A 15,563-nucleotide genomic window follows, 5' to 3' on the forward strand; every position below is an offset into this window, starting at 1 on the left:
TTTAAAAACTGGCGGCATTTAAAGGCATATTTACAGCCTGGCTGAAAAAATGGCTTGTTTCTAAAATGCTGATTTCACTATCGGCACACACTGTATGGTGAGTACATTTTTTTCTAACTCCTCGGTTTAGAAATTATTAGGATCTTTTGATTGTCCAATTAGAGACACAGCTCAGGTCACGTGACTACCGGTTGCCCTGTAGCTGTTCAAATGAAACTCACAACTGGCATATTAAATGTGGCTGCATGCGCGGATTGGCTTCATTTCCCGGTTTCAGGAACAGACGTGTGACGTCGTGGAGGCTACTTCCATGTTTTATACAGTCTATGGGAGGAACATGCACAAATACAACATTTTTTAAACGTATTTGTCATTTTAGATGAATTTTTGGCATATGTAGTCTGATATGGTGATGTCTTGATTTGTAGCTAGATCAAAAGAACTTTACAAACTCTGATTTGTTACCCTTAGTTAGCTTACCAAAGGTGCACAGACAGACTTAGCCAATAGAGCTCTGGACATGGCCTCTTTTTGGCCCGTACAGACTTTGATATTTTTATGCTGACAGCATAGAAAATAACGTTAAAAAATAGTCATTTTGTTATTGTTTATTCTCTTCTGCAGAGTTTGAGGTAGACACTGTTCAAAATCAGTAAACAACTCTTAAGAAAGTTTAAATTCTTTTTTAAAAAGTTGATGTTAAATTATGATGTCTTAATTTTCGAATAGCTTCAAGGCTTATAAGTGTTTTTTTACTCCTGCTGGAGTTTGTTGGGGCCTCTGCAGACTTGGATATTGTTTGCATTTAAGGGAAGAGCTGGTTTGGTGAACAGGTTGAGCTTGTAAGACTGCAGTGCTTCCTACAGCAGGCTGGTAAGTGACTTATGTCAGTATCACTGTCTAAGCACTAACACATGCTCCGGACTCATCTCCAAAAAGCTCTGAAACACGAGCTGTTAGCTGACAGCGGGCTCACATGTGATGATTTATGACCTGAAACGAATCATTTATGAGAGAATTACACATCCTCATCATGATGCTCATTAGCTCCTGGATCAGAACGTAGATTTGTGATGTGTATTGTAATATCTGCAGGTTGTTAAGCTTCTATAAGTTTACACTCTGAATGTTTCAGTATCTGTGATCGTCACAGCAGGATCGCTGAGCAGCAGGCGGGCAGACCGCTCACTGCTCATGTCAGGCACAGTGGTAATTTGCAGTGGAGAGATCACATTAGAAGTTCACTGCAATAGCTCAGTAAAGCCATCCTAAAACTAGAGTAATACAATCAATCAATCAGTCATCTCCTGACTTCACAGCACAGGAGAGCTCTGCTGGAATGCTGCTAAGCTGCAGATGTACCAGCCAAATTACCCCAGAGGGGAATTACCAGGCCATAAATCCAGACGTCAGGAGGGAGGCTGCAGCCTGTTTCATGGTTAAACAGAATAAATATCCATAGGACGTGTTTCCATTACCTGCATACAGAGAGTCTCACCGTCCAGGGGTCAAACTAGTTCATCAGTAATGATGTAAACATGTTTACATCCATTCTCTGCCTCATTGAGATGTTAAGGAAACATCTAGAATGTCCTGTGGTCATCTACCATTTGTTATCTTCTCTAATGCACATACTTGTTGCATCATATGTGTCCAAACTTTCACCAAATATCTTGTGTGGGACTTAAAGTTTACATTGAGTGTTACTGTCCTGGGGACAAAATGTTTTTGTCTGATTTTGTCCTTTACATGCAGAATAATGTTTTTTTTTATCCCACAAAAAGTCTCATCCTGCTTTCTTTAGAGAATTCAATTTATCATTTATTAGAGGCAGAGACATGTGCCCACTCAGATGTTTTAATGGAGAAAGTATTTGGTAAACATTTATATCTTGTGCTCTAGATTTTTTCAAAATTACTGTAATGAACCAGGAAATAATTAATTAAAATGAAAAATCTGTTTTTCAAAACCATCCTGGCCAAAACAGGCAACAATACAATTCACAAAGTTTCTGACAGAGACGAACAGCTCTACAAACCAATTTAATACAAAGCATCCTGAAACAGCAAGTTAATAACACAATTTTCATTAATTTAAGTAAGATGCAGTTAACTGTTTTTCCAAGCCAACCAAAACACATGCATGTGTCTGCCACCACACTGTTCAATATCACCTTAAACTCACTTAATGACATAATTTCATTAAAGTTCGTGAGGAGTTTCTGAGTGCTCTTGAAAAAGTCTTACTTGTGGATAGATGTCTGATTGTAATCCATCTATACATCCATTTTCTATACCGCTTATCCTGTTCAGGGTCACGGGTGGTTGGAGCCTATCCCAGTTGTCATTGGGCGAGAGGCGGGGTACACCCTGGACTGGTCGCCAGTCAATCACAGGGCTGACACATAAACAGACAACCATTCACTCACACACTCACACCTAGAGACAATTTAGAGTGATCAATTAACCTGGTGAGCTTGTTTTGGGACTGTGGGAGGAAGCTGGAGGACCCGGGGAGAATCCACACATGCACAGGGAGAACATGCAAACTCCAAACTGAAAGGCTCACTGGCCGAGGTGGGGATTTGAACCTTAAAGTGATACTCCGGGATGGAACAAGTTGGGTCCTATCACAAGGTTTAGGGCAGAAATTACCCCTACAGCAGTGTTTTTGTGCAGCAGAAGCCCAGAGCGCACGCACCAAACACCCCCTCCCTGCTCCTCTGCCGGTTTCCTCTGCACTCAGACGGGGCCATTTTTTACTTGACCAAAAACACAAATAAACGGACTCCCACTGAAAAAGTCTGATAACGGTCTGCATTCACACTTTATTTAGAGAATTTTCAGTGCGTTACTTTCACACAAGGCTCTAGTTCTCATTGTGTAAAACGGCGCTACCTCTGCGGCAGAGCCACAGCTGGCTACGAGGCGCTCGCAGCTTAGTGTATCAATCCGTGCGCGCGGCGTGCCAGATATAAACAAACACAGGTAGTCTACCAGGACAAAGAGACACGATGAGAACTAGAGCCTTATTTAGCGGTGTTTTTGTGTGAAAGTAACACGCTGAAAATTCTCTAAATAAAGCGTGAATGCAGACCGCTATCAGATTTTTCAGTGGGAGTCCGTTTATTTGTGTTTTTGGTCAAGTAAAATAAGGCCCCGTCTGAGTGCAGAGAAAACCAGCAGAGGAGCAGGGAGGGTGTGTTTGGTGCGAGCGCCCTGGGCTTCTGCTGCACAAAAACACTGCTGTAGGTGTAATTTCTGCCCTAAACCTTGTGATAGGACCTAACTTGTTCCATCCCGGAGTATCACTTTAAACTGCTTTAGAAGTTATTCATTGAGGTACTGGGGCATTGCTGCAGCACTTGTTCCTCAAAGCAGTTTTCATATGACTGATTTTATTATTGAGGTTTTCTACTGTGCGCTCAGAAACACCACACGCATTTAATCTGCTCAAGATTGACAAATTTTCTCTTTCTCTTTGTTTACCTGACTGACCCACTGATAACAGCTGTTTGTGTATTCCTGAAATATAATCACCATTTCTCTGGCAGAAGAATGTTTTTCTTGATCATGTCTCAGCCACACCATTACTGTTCATCAGGTTTATTGCTGTTTATGAGTGGTAGACATGTGCAGTTTAAATTTTTTGATGGGGTTTTCCAGGAGGTTCCTTTAAATTATGATGTAATCCGCACCTGTGCCTCTTTCATGGTGGTGCTAATGCTGCAGCCACATGGACCGTTCCATAACAGAACGTTAGGACTAATGGTCCCGTTTGTTTAATGACTGAACGTACTTACGGGCCCTGGACACTAAACTACTTACAGAGTTTACAAAGTTTGGCTGTTGTTACTTTTCTAATTTTAACTCTAGATAACAGTTCATATATACATTACCTTGTTGCTTTGCATTCTGGGAAAAGTAAAAAAAAAAAAAAAAAAAGAAGAAGATCTGCCCTCCATTAAGTCTTTGTCCCAGAAAAACACAAACTTTCCCAGATAATCCTCACAGCGCCCTTAAGTGTATTAGTCTATACGCAGACAAGGAGGACCAACCAGCGTTCAGCAGACAGTGATGAGTAAAGGCTTTAGAGTTTGTGATAAACCTCAATGCTTCACAATACAACCTCATAGTTGACAAACATAAAAGTAACAGAGAAGGCCTGCTAACAGGCTGGACTGAAGGCAGAATTTGAGTATCTGAGAGGTAGAAATTGAGGGAAGGTTCATTTGTTTTGATTTCACATTTGAGATTTTTTTTTTTTTTTTTTGGACTGGATTACATTGATATTCTTTTGTTTAAGAGTGTTCAAACCAGACTGTCCTCTGCCCTCTGGCCTGCTAGCCGACATTACCACAATATGAAAATATCCCATCCTGCTTGACATCAAACTTTAGAACTCAGACCTGCTTGTATTGCCTGACAGTGACAATTATAAGACCAAATTATCAAACGTTATAGGGAGCTATAACTAAAATTCTGTACAATTTAATAAAAGGTTTGAAAAGAGAGATGAAAACAGGACTTTTTGGGGTGTAAGAACAGATAACAAAGTTTTAAGTGTTGAGAAAAAAGGACATGGTTCATTTATGTACAATAATGAATAGTACTTTAAATGAGCAACAATTTCACTATTACCCCAATACAGTTAATTACTGTGTTTCAGTTACTGATGCATTAATGTGTTCTTATCAAAATCTCCCTGGGGGATGAGAAAGTCTGATCCTAAAACCGCCCCTGGTCTCAGTTGCTTTTTCTGGCTCACAAAGAGACACCAGAATAAATTCAGTTTGTCTCACAATCAGCTAAATCTCCTCAGGGGAGCCTGGTTCACATCACATGATATAATGGACGCATCTCAATCATGATCAACCTCCAGTGCTACCTGTATTTGAAGATCGCTCATCACTTAATGTTTATCCTCAGATTGAACATTTTTAGCAAAACATAAGATTGTTTTGTCCATTTTGTTTGTGAAATTCTTGTGTAAGTACTAGGCAAACAACAGACAGGCAGACAGCCTAGTCAACATGACACAGTAACCACTGGCATCCAATCATTGGCAGGCGCTGAGCTTCATTATTGCTAATTAAGATGTATAAATATGCTGTCTGGCACTTGACTTGTCGGTTGCAATGAGCCATTTTTTCCAATCAAACTCAAAAAGTGCCAAGGTAGACAAGGTGAGGGCACAACTGCTGCTAGTGGTGCTGCAGTATGTACTCTGTGGGCACATTTCAGCTCATCTGGCATACATCTGACTGACGCCTTCTGGTGCCAGCAGCTAAACAAGCTCAGGTTTGAGGGAAGCCTGTTGTATATTTGGGCTGAGCGCAGCAAAGTCTGCCAATGTCTTTGAGTGCCTGGCCTCAGTGTCTCAATACAGAGCTTCTTGTTCAGCTGTGCTCTCTGCTTGTCTAACACATGATGGCAATGGATGGCTTACAGTTGGAGGCACAACCAAGAGGATATGACATCACTGCATACTGTACTTTAAAAAAAAAAACCTCTACAGGATCTGTGCTGAGAGGCAGGGATGGATCCACTGCACTTGAAAACCACCTTTATGACAGTGGGAAGATCTTCACTGCAAAAAACAGTCTTCTAACACACTGTTTGGGGTTCTGCTGTCCATATGCCAAGGAGGGCTTGGGCACAGGAGAACCCCAAAACCGCCCCATCTGACTGTGCTGGCAGTGTGCTTTTATTTGTAACATGTAACGTAGAAGGAGCTGTTTTTTAAATCACAATTAATCCATCCTCTACTAACAGTAGTTCTGTTTGTAATCCAAAGACCAACATCATGAAAACACCTTTTGACAGAGGAGGTGATGTGGTGATCAAACCTTCCAACAGCCCGTGGGCAGCCCCTTACCCTGCTGTGTGGTGAGAAAGAAGGGCTGCTAACAGAAAACATCCTTTCCCACTCCTGTAACTCAAAAATGCCCAGAATCACAGTTCAGGTTGTGGAAGGTTCTGGTAATGATGACCTGACCTGACTTCTTCTATCCACCCCACATACCGTGTGTGCTGACAGAGGCATGAGATAGTCAGACTCAACCTGTGTTTTTTTTAGAACCAGGCTGTAAACATGTCTATTTTTGCTGTAAAATCAGCTTTTGGTGTGTGTGTGTGGTTTCTGGTGTTTCTGCAGCCAGCCTTGAGCAGACTCTCCAAGAAACTGCAGGTTTAGCACTTCTAGATAGGCCTCCTATTTTTAGATTGGACGTTACATCAGAAAGGCAGAGTAGTCTGGTGGATTAGGGTCTCTGGAGGGACATGTTTTCCAAATCCAGAAACAGGCAGGGCAACAGCCCAATGATGCTGTTGTCCACAAAGCTGCGCAGTCTCTGGTCAGGTCCAGGTGAGGTCTTGGCTCACCTGTCAGAGGTAGTGTACCTAGTGCTGCTCCCACTGTCAGAGAGAGACCTGTATAGTAGCCCACAAGTTGCTATTTTGCTACTATGATGTTCTGTAAATGCTTGCTTGGGCCATGGACAGACGTATCAGAAAAAAGCTCATGAGGCTGTTAATTTTGATGTCAAAGGGTGTGTTTAGCGACATTTTGGTTGTTGTCAGTTATTTTATTAAATATTCTGGATGTTGGGTATGTTCATGATGGTCACAGTGTGTCCCAAACCTCACACCATACACTCACCGGTCACTTTATCAGGTACAACTTGCTAGTACCGGGTTGGACCCCCTTTTCCTTCAGAACTGCCTTAATCCTTGGTGGCATAGATTCAACAAGGTACTGGAAACATTCCTCAGAGAGTTTGGTCCATATTGACATGATAACATCACACAGTTGCTGCAGATTTGTCGGCTGAACATCCATGATGAGAATCTCCCGTTCCACCACATCCCAAAGGTGCTCTATTGGATTGAGATCTGGGGACTGTGGAGGACATTTGAGTACAGGGAACTCATTGTCATGTTGAAGAAACCAGTCTGAGATGATTCCAGCTTTATGACATGGAGCGTTATCCTGCTGGATGTAGCCATCAGAAGATGGGTACACTGTGCTCATAAAGGGATGGACATGGTCAGCAACAATACTCAGGTAGGCTGTGGACTTTAAACCATGCTCAGTTGGTACTAAGGGGCCCAAAGTGAGCCAAGAAAATATCCCCCACACCATTACACCACCAGCAGCAGCCTGAACCGTTGATACAAGGCAGGATGGATCCATGCTTTCATGTTGTTGACGCCCAATTCTGACCCTACCATCTGAATGTGGAGCAGAAATCCAGACTCATCAGACCAGACAACGATTTTCCAATCTTCTATTGTCCAGTTTTGGTGTTGCTGTGTGAATTGTAGCCTCAGTTTCCTGTTCTTAGCTGACAGGAGGGTCACCCGGTGTGGTCTTCTGCTGCTGTAGACCATCTGCCTCAAGGTTGGACGTGTTGTGTGTTCAGAGATGCTCTTCTGCAGACCTCGGTTGTAACCAGTGGTTATTTGAGTTACTGTTGTCTTTCTATCAGCTCCAACCAGTCTGTCCATTCTCCTCTGACCTCTGGCATCAACAAGGCATTTTGGCCCACAGAACAGCTGCTCACTGGATATTTTCTCTTTTTGGGACCATTCTCTGTAAACCCTAGAGATGGTTGTGGGTTAAAATCCCTGTAGATCAGCAGTTTTCTGTAATACTCAGGCCAGCCCGTCTGGCACCAACAACCATTCCACGTTCAAAGTCTCTTAAATCACCTTTCTTCCCCATTCTGATGCTCGGTTTGAAGTGCAGCAGTTCGATTGACCGTGTCTACATGCCTAAATGCATTGAGTTGCTGCCATGTGATTGGCTGACTAGAAATTTGCGTTAACGAGCAGCTGGACAGGTGTACCTAATAAAGTGGCTGGTGAGTGTATGTGTAGAGGCTGTTGTAGATAGAGACCTCTGACCAGTTTCTACTGGTCAAAAGGCCTTAATGTACAAATATTCACTGAGACTGTGCTGGGCTGTGTAAGGTGATACGGAGACTTGCAGAAAGAGAGAGGTGGACAAGAAAATAACATCAGCAGCACATGTAGACTCTCAGCGTCGCTTCAGTGCCAATGAAAATGGTGCCCTTTTTCAGGCGCAGCAAATGAGTGTTAATAGACTGATCTTTGTATGCATGGCAGTGCAAGTCACCAGGTTTATTATCAGCATTTAGATTAATGATGAGGATCATAGAAACATGAATTATAATGTCACCTACAACAGTTGGAGACAACTTGTTCTCAAGGCATCATTAGCACAATAACAGTGAGAACAATGTCACTTACAGTGCTGATAATTAAAGATCCCTGACTCAAAGCATTATTCTACCCAACAGCTTACCACTGTGTTATGCCATACTATATTACATTATATTATTTTACATCACTTTTTACTATGTAATATTATATTACATCAGGAGATTAGGGATGGGTACCTTTAACATTTGCATTATAAAATCTATTAATTTATTTTTTCAATTTAACATATTTATTCTTGGTGCTGCACGGTGGTGCAATGGTTAGCACTACAGCCTCACAGCAAGAAGGTCACCGGTTTGATTCCCAGCTTGGCCGGTGGGCCTTTCTGTGTGGAGTTTGCATGTTCTCCCCATGCATGTGTGGGTTCTCTCCGGGTACTCCGGCTTCTTCCCACAGTCCAAAAACATGCTCATCAGGTTAATTGATTACTCTAAATTGTCCAACCAGTCCAGGGGGTACCCTGCCTCTCGCCCAATGACAGCTGGGATAGGCTCCAGCCACCCGTTACCCTGAACAGGATAAGCGGTTCAGAAAACGAATGAATAAATATTAATTCTTCAATATATAACCTTGCAATTCTATGTTTATATCCAGCATGGAAAATCACCTACTCTTCCACTCCCTCACAGTCACAAGGATGCAACAAGGTACCTAAACATTGTACCTTTTGATTTTACTTGAGTTGGTACCCGTTACTTTTGACTGAATTAGGACTGAATAGGTTGGTGCCGTAGGAATATACTAATAGCCTAATCCAAAACCTGATACCTGAGTTATGTTGTAATTTATAACTATGATAAATTAAGTTGTAACGGGTTATTATACGTTAGGGTATGTTACATTATGGTACATTATCATACATTACGTAGCTTTATAATGCATTGTGTTATGATAAGTCGCATTGTATAGGGGGCCATTATTTTACCACAATAGTTTATTGTATGTAACATTACAATACATTGTATTTTATATTTTACAGTGTGACGCTATGACATGAAATGCTGCTTTACTTGAAGTTATATGACTTTAGGTTAAGTGATGCAGTTCGACTTTACATTAAAAATGTTACTTTATGTCACATTACTTTTGTCATTTTACTTTAATTAACGATACTCTATAATATGTTACTTTAAGATATTTTCCTGTTACTTAACTTCACGTTGCTTTACGTTGAGTAACAATGTGCACACATAGAAGACAAAATTAAGTATTAAATTCTAGGTGACCATTACTTTTTGAAAATTCATAGCTGCTACTAATTTAATAAATACTATTTTATTGTCACTGATGTCATCGAAGAAAAAGGAAGCCCTGATGTGTAAACCATGTAAGGCAGACTTGTTTTCTACCAGTGGCTTTTCCTATTACAGTATTTCAGCCTAAATTAGTTTTCTGATGGTTGATGTCCTCCAGAAAAAGAGCTGGTTGAAGCAGAGTCCAGACCTCACACTGTTTATAGTTTTAATGTGGAACTACTGGCTGCTCTGTCCTCAACACAACCATGCAAACTGTGTGCAGAGTGCAATCAGGGGACATTCCAGAGATCACTGCAGACAGTAACAGGATCAACAAAAACATTCACTTCAGACAGATGTTGGTATTAACCAAGAGGGGAGTCTGTTTTGGCAAATACTGATGAATCACTGATATCATTACAGATGTCTGCTGAGAGAATTCACTGTGTTTCTCAAAGGATGCAGCATATTTCTGTCTGATTATGAGGGTTGTGTCTTAACCAACAAGAGAATTACTGTAAATGAGGGACATCGAACAGAGCCTGCTATTCCTCTGTGGTGACTAATTAAGAAGAAAAACAATTAGCCATTTGACCAATTATAAGAGTCCTTTAATCTGCGAAAGTGATGGGCAGGAAAGATTTTTCAGTGTTTCATGGCTGAGAAAAGAGAAGCTCCACAGGCACTCTCCACCAGAAGAGATTTAAAGGTCTTTGATCTAATTAATCTCAGATAAATAGTGGTTTATGCTATTACAAAATTGCTCATAGAGAGGATTACAATGCTAAAAAAATACAAAGAAGTAAGTTTTAATGGGAGAAATTGAAATATGTTCTGAGCAAGCAGCAACCTCTGGCCACGAGAAAAGAAGCTGATGTTTAAGTGTTCAAAACTGCAGTTCATTGAGCGTCAACTTCAGGTCGACCACGGACACACCAATTCTAAAAAAGCAGAGTTTTACCACAAAATTGTGAATAAACAGCCTGGATTATTAATAATAAAACCCTACCAGGTTAAAATATATATATATATATATATATATATATATATATATATATATATATATATATATATATATATATATATATATATATATATAAATAATTCATCAGTTTATAAGATATTAAGATACATGTTTTCCCAGCTCACCCTTTGTCCAAAGCGATGAACAACACAAGCAATGATGTAGTCAGAAGAGAAGACCCAGTTAGTAACGAAAAAGTGCTACAAGTTATTTTGCTCCAGGTGCTACTATCATGTGCTAGAAGTGCCTTTTTTCAGGTCAAATAATGTAGCCATAACGAACCACAATTAGTCACTGCAACAACATACTTCATCCTTCAACACCGTTCAATGATCAGTGCTAAATATTCACTAAGAACTTGGTCTGAGACCTTCTGACTCATTCGACCCCGAGGACAAAGAGGAGAAGGCTCAGATTAAGGGTTTAAGTGGTCCCTGAACAGATGAGTCTTCAGACATCTCTTAAAAGTAGAAAGGGACTCTGTGGATCGTATAGAGTTAGGTAATTCATTCCACCATTTGGAAACAACAGAGGAGAAGAGTCTGGCTAGAGATTTAGAGCCATGTTGGGCTGGAAGCACCAGGCGTCTTTCACAAGCTGGGCGTTGTGAGCGAGAAGGAGTGTAGACCTGGATGAGGGACCCCAGGTAGGCAGGAGCCATTGTTTTCATTGTTTTGTAAACCAGAAGAAGAGCTTTGATTTTGATTGGAGCTGCCACTGGAAGCCAGTGAAGAGAGATTAACAGAGGAGTGACATGTGCTGTTGCGGACTGGTTAAAGACCAGACGTACTGCTGCATCCGTTGATGCATTAGTCGATGCATGAAATCACAAGGGCCTGTACCAGTCTGTACATGTCTTAGAGCTCTGGGCTGCTAGTAGCCATAAATATGGATGGCTACTAAACTATGGTACAAACTGCCAACGTTTGCTTGTTGTCACGGTTCAAACAGTAACACTGCATAAATGTACTGATAAATACCTTACCTTGGCGTGTTTTATCCTGAAGAAACTTGTCTTGGACAAAGAAAATTTGTTGTGATACAATCTGCATTCAATTCCAAAACAAACACTCACCTTGTTAAAAGTTGAAAGGTGGCGAGGCAGGCCGGTTTCAACAGAACCTCCTTATAGCATCTTGATGTGGTGAAACTGCACATCTGATGTTATGAGGGGTTTCGATGTTATTGACAGGACTGGTGCTCCAAGGGTTAGAGGGTTAGTGCTCAGTATTTCAACATTCAAAATTTTCAGCGAGAAAATGCTGAATGTTGAAATGGGGCCCAGCATTTCAACATCCAGCATTTGCTGCAGGAAATGCCTCCCCCCTTCAGTTTGACATTAAAGAAAACAAGAATTGACAGAAGAAAGTTCATTTTTAGTTATAAACATTTACAGCATTTTTTTCTCACTCTTTGTCTCTTTCATGATGTTGTTCCTCTCTCCTATAGCGTCCATAACAATTACATGCGAATGGACAGTTGTGCAAATTAGACAATGACATCATTTAGCAACTTCTGGCAACTTGTAGGACAGCCAATAGCTGCTTTCCTTACTGAATAATCTGTAACACTGGTTGTACTTAAAGTGTAGAGTTAAAGAGAATAAACCAACTTTACTGTAACTCAAAGAGAATACTGGCAAAGTTTTTGTAAAGCTCTTAAAGTCTTTGGAAGTGCTGCAGATAATTATGTTGCCCAAGCTTTGACACGCATCATTATAACAAATGAGACATTTTAGTAAAAATCTTTGTCCGTTTCATATAAATATACATACACGTCAGTTTTGATGCCACCCAACACAGCCCGTTTAACTCAGCTGTGACTCAGCCGCAGTGTGAGTGGAAAGTTTGGCCAAAAAAAGCTTGAGGGACGAGTGGATGTTATTGTTTTCACTTTGGGAGCAGTAAGAATTTTGATAAGATAAATAGAAAAGTGACAGCAGTGGTTAAAATCAGCAGAGAGCGAGCCGAAATCAGAGAGATGTTTAGTTTTCCAAAGAAAACACTCTCACAGATTAGCCCAGTCACTGATTCACACTTTTTTGTTCTTTCTGAGGCTCGTGAAGACTTTCTGTTGGATTGATTCAATGAAAGGTGCTGTGAACATGTTTTGTTGTTGATGTTTTGTTTTATTTTCCATTGTTGAGGCTGTTCTTTGACATGGCTCGCCTGAGGACGAGGGGATGGTTGTTGAGAGGAGACAGCAGTTGTCTCGGCGTTGTCAGACTCCGGGGTTGGTACGTCTGTTTGGAACATGAAGTCCCCTCTCCTCCAGCGGTGAACCAGAACCAAGTGGAGTGAGGCTGGCAGACCACAAGAGCTCCATTGTTCTTCACATTAATCAAACTGAGGAAGGGCAGGTAGCATTTCCCCAGCCCACCCCACATACACACAGCCTGCCAACCTTTATGAATGGACTGCTTTTTTAGCTGGCAGCGATTGGCCATCGGAGCTCGGAGAGGATGTGTGTCTGTTTAATTAGTGTGATGAGCTCAGCGGAGTTTATGTGCAGTGTCAGACACCAGGTATTAACCCCTCGAGTCTGACCCTGCAAGGGGGGCGGTCGACCTCAATCTTGACGTCTCTTTCTTTTCACTGTTCTCACTTTCTGCCTCTGCATTAGAGAAAGACAGATTAGACAGGTAGGAGAGGGAGACGGGTCCCCGCAGCATTTGTTTTGAACAGCCCCTCTTTGTGGACTTTCCTTTATGAGGCCAATAACTATGACAGGGATCCATCTGATAATGCTGTCATTAGTATGCTAAGGTGTTGTTAGCGTCAGAGCTAAAATCTGTCATTAATTTACCCTGAGCTGAAATGAATGACAAACATTGCAACAACTTAGTAGAAATGTGAGGCATGTTCTAGTGGATCAGACTCAGACATCAGTGTGCTCAGAGTCAGTCAAGTGAAATTATATTGCAGATTTTGGCTTTTCTCTTCTGGTGGCATCTGTGCGCAGCGTCTTCACATCCCCCAGGGGCACTGTTTCCGCGTTTTTTAACCACAGTGTTTTCCTAACAGGGCAATTAAAAGCATGAAAAGATATGAAAACACTCTTACCATGCACAACGCACTTTCCACAAAGGTAGAACAACCACTTCAGGCGCAATCAAAGCGAAGATATCAGCTTTTATCGGATTATGCACTTTAGCGTATCAGTAGAACTAACGTAGCCACTTCAGGGGCGTCTATTGTGATGCCTCTTTGCTCACAGATGAACAGTTATGGACACTCGGGGTGAATTCCTCTTTGAAAGGAAACTAGTTTCTAATAAATATCTTACTCAACAACCTGTCTGGCAGTCATTTCAAAGCTTATGGCATGTTGTTGACTTCAAGCTAAGGATCTTTTTTTATTCATAGGATTACAGCGTCAAGCAAACGTAATGTCAGGAATCCTTTTGTCTGACAAACGTTGACTTTTACCCAAATTTCATTCTTCCACGGCAAGCGAAAAACTGAATCCCTGTTCTCTCCCAGAGCGTGATTCAGACTTGGGGTTGTATTTATTAATATTACCCGCGCTACCAAGGGAGTGAGGAACAAAGAACTTGAGTCACAGCATGTCAGCTTTCAAAAAGCAGTATTTGCTGCACCCCCTCTGAAAACACTTTATTAATTGGATTTAGATATTTGCAAAATGATCTATTTAATGGGATTACCACTCATATAATGATCTTATTTATGAGGGAAGCAATCCAAGCTTTGGGGCGGGCTGATAATGCATTTCCAGCTCTTTGGCAGTTAATGTTGTGTTACAAGGGAGATAAAGTTGGAGTCCTGTCGTAAGTGAATAGGTAAGTTAGCCCGCTGAAATGGAGCTGCTTGGATGGCAGGCTGGACGGGCTTGAGTGGCCACGCTTGCATTCCTGAGGCCTGTCTGAACTGTAGGCTCAGAGCGGCTGAACTGAGCGGGGCGAAGGCCGACGTAAAGAGGAGGGAGCAGGGAGAAACAGAGTCCCTCGTCTCAGCAGAAGAATGGCTCTTTCTTACATCTTTATCCTCCTCAGTATCTCACCCAGCCGCACAGAGCCCCGCTGCACTCACAGGCCTCCAGTCACATCCTGCCTCCTCTCCTCACCTCCTCTTTCCTTCACTATACTCTCATTTCCTCCACTCCTCTTTTTATCCCCTCTTCCCTTTTCTTTTCTCTAATCTTTCCTTTACTTCTTTTCTTTTTTTCTTTCCTCTCATGTTTGACTTTCCTTTCTTTTCCTTTCCTTTCCTTTCCTTTCCTTGTTTTCTCTCCTTCCCTTTCCTATCTCATTCCCTCTCCTCTTCACCTCTTCCCTCTCCTCTTCCCCACTTTCCTTTCCTTTCCTTTCCTTTCCTTTCCTTTCCTTTCCTTCCCTTTCCTTTCCTTTCCTTTCCTTGTTTTCTCTCCTTCTCCTTCCTATCTAATTCCCTCTCCTCACCTCTCTTTTCCTTTCTCCTCTTTTCTCCTTTTTTTTCCTCATTCCTTTCTCGCCCTCTCCTCTGTTCATTTCCTTCCCTTTATTCTCATACCCTCTTCTCTTTTTCATCCCTCCTTTCCTTCCCTGTCCTTTCCTTTCCTTTCCTTTCCTTTCCTTTCCTTTCCATTTTCTCTCTTCTCCTCTATCTCCTTTTTCTTGCCCTTTCGCCCTCTTTCCTTTCCTTTCTTTTCTCCTTCTCTCTCCCCTCTTCACTGCCATACGATTCCATTCATCCCTCATTTACTTTCCTTCCTTCCCTTTTTCCTTACCCTTTCCTCTGTTCCTTTCCTTTAAATCTATTCCCTTTCTTTTCCTGTCTTCTTCCCTTTCTTTTTTCCTTCTCTCCCTCTTACCCTCCTCTTTTCTCCTGTTTTTCTCATCCTTTTTCCTTTTCTCCTGTTTTTCTCATCCTTTTTCCTTTCTCCCCCTCATCTCCTCTCCTTTCTTCTCATTCCTCTCCTTTCCTTTCTTCTTCTTTCCTTTCTTCTCCTTCCATTCATCAATCTTCCCTCCTTATCTTTCTGTTCCTCTCCTTTCCTCTCTTTCCCTTTCCTTTCCTCTTGTCCTATTTCCTATCATCCTTTCATTAATTTTCTTTCCTTT

Source organism: Halichoeres trimaculatus, unplaced genomic scaffold (genome assembly GCF_033239565.1).
Source record: "Halichoeres trimaculatus isolate MK-OKI-2021-1 unplaced genomic scaffold, fHalTri1.1 fHalTri1_scaffold_8, whole genome shotgun sequence".
In the NCBI taxonomy this organism is placed as follows: domain Eukaryota; kingdom Metazoa; phylum Chordata; class Actinopteri; order Labriformes; family Labridae; genus Halichoeres; species Halichoeres trimaculatus.